The 1,739-nt window shown below is 39.0% G+C and overlaps 1 protein-coding gene across 1 annotated transcript in view; it reads left to right on the top strand.

Moving 5' to 3' along the window:
- The first annotated feature begins 1,356 nt into the window (after window positions 1-1,356).
- LOC125618493 (endogenous retrovirus group K member 13-1 Env polyprotein-like) overlaps window positions 1,357-1,739 on the top strand; it is an 8,197-nt gene continuing 7,814 nt past the window's right edge. Inside the window, exon 1 of the mRNA XM_048809432.1 lies at window positions 1,357-1,642. The gene's annotated coding sequence lies outside the window, so the exon portion shown is untranslated. The remainder of the gene's footprint in view (window positions 1,643-1,739) is intronic.

Genomic DNA, 1,739 nt, shown 5'->3' with positions numbered 1-1,739 from the left:
CACAAACATTGTAGTTTTCATTTCTAGAAGTTTGGCTTGGATCTTTCTAATATGTCTTATCCACATCTAACTTTTTGAATGTATAGAGAATATTTACAAGGACTTTTAATATCTTTAACTGTTAATTCTAAAATCTATGTCATTTAGTGTCTAACATCTGGCTAACTATGCCTGACTGATTTTTTGAAGGAAGATTGACTTTCTTGCTTCTTTGCAAGAAATCTTTGGGTACCAGACATGATGGGTATTGTGTATTCTTTTATTCCTATAAGCATTCTTGAACTTTTTCTAGGATGCAGACATCTTATTTGGAAATAGTTTGGTCTTATTGGGTCTTGCTTTCAAGATTTGTTAGGTGAGACCAGCACTTAATCAGACTTCACTATTTCCCACTAGTAAGGCAAGACCAGTCCAAGTATTTTACCAAATGCTCCATGAATTATGAGATTTTCCAGACTGAATTATAGGAAGAGGTACTATTCCTAGACTGTGCTGGTGCTGGGCACTATTCTTTTTAACTTCTTGGATGATTCTTTATCCAGTCTAGATAATTTCTTCAAACACACACATTAATAAACACTCTTCTCAATGCTTAAATCTTAATACTTTCTCAGGCACTGGCCAAATTTCATGATCTCAATTACCATATTTAATTACTGGCCAATGTTTGGGGTAGCACAGATATTGGAACATTTCTAGCATTGCAAAGACTGCTATGCTGAAGTGTTGTTCTAGACTCGGACTCAACTGGCCTCAAGCCTTCATTTAGTCTGTCAGTAAATCTCAAAATGTATTGTGCCTTTGGATCATCTGGGGATCTTGTTGCAATACAGATTCTGATTCAGGATTCTGCTTGGTATGTGAGCTTCTTCATTTCTAGCAACATCCCAGTTGATGAAAAGCTGTAGGTCAGCAGACTGTATTTGAATAATGCTATAAACCCATGGATACATGTCCCCATACATTATTAACTTGGTATGTGTTCCTTTCATGAGAAAAGTTGTACTGGAAGAAACAAGACATAGCCTGACAACAAGTAAGGATCAGTGTAACATCTCTTAAGCTTTTTTATTTTTATCCAATAGTTTCAGTACCTGATTGTCGGGGTTTAAGTGTGCAGAGTTTAGCTCCCTCAGGCCTGACTTTTTGCAAGAGCTGTGGCTGTGATTTAGGTCAGCTGAGGCAAACCTCAGCTAGGAGGAGGAAACGTTCTCTTCCCCTTATCGCAAGGCACAAGTTCTGCATGGTTTGGCCAAGAGGAAGAAGCTTCCTGCATACTTATCCTGGGAACAGTACATTCTGAAGAAACAAATGCATCCTCAGAGGAGTAGATAATGTCTACAAAGAACGTTAGGAGGGTACTTATCAAACAAACAGGAACAATCTGAATCTAGCTCTGTGTATCCGCTGAGGCATGATATTTGGGCAATGTGGGCAACGTGATATTAAAGAATTGCTTGCTTTGTTAGAAGAAGTGTATAAAAGGAACTTGCAAATAAACCTCAGCATGCAGTTGCGATTGCTGCCTTGGCTCTGCATCCCCTGTGTCCCGGTTATTTCATGACCCTTACCCAGGGACCCGAACACTCTAGACGTTCACAATTGGCGCCCGAACAGGGACCCTGTTGGATTGTCAGGAAGGGTAAGTTATTTTTCTTTATATTACAGGGTGATGGGACAATCTTCATCTTCTCCTTTTTTACGTATTCTTAGGCATTCACTTGCTGTCTATGGTATTA

This window comes from Marmota marmota, unplaced genomic scaffold (genome assembly GCF_001458135.2).
Source record: "Marmota marmota marmota unplaced genomic scaffold, marMar, whole genome shotgun sequence".
Classification (NCBI taxonomy): Eukaryota; Metazoa; Chordata; class Mammalia; order Rodentia; family Sciuridae; genus Marmota; species Marmota marmota.
This window is presented reverse-complemented; position numbering and strand designations above follow the sequence as displayed.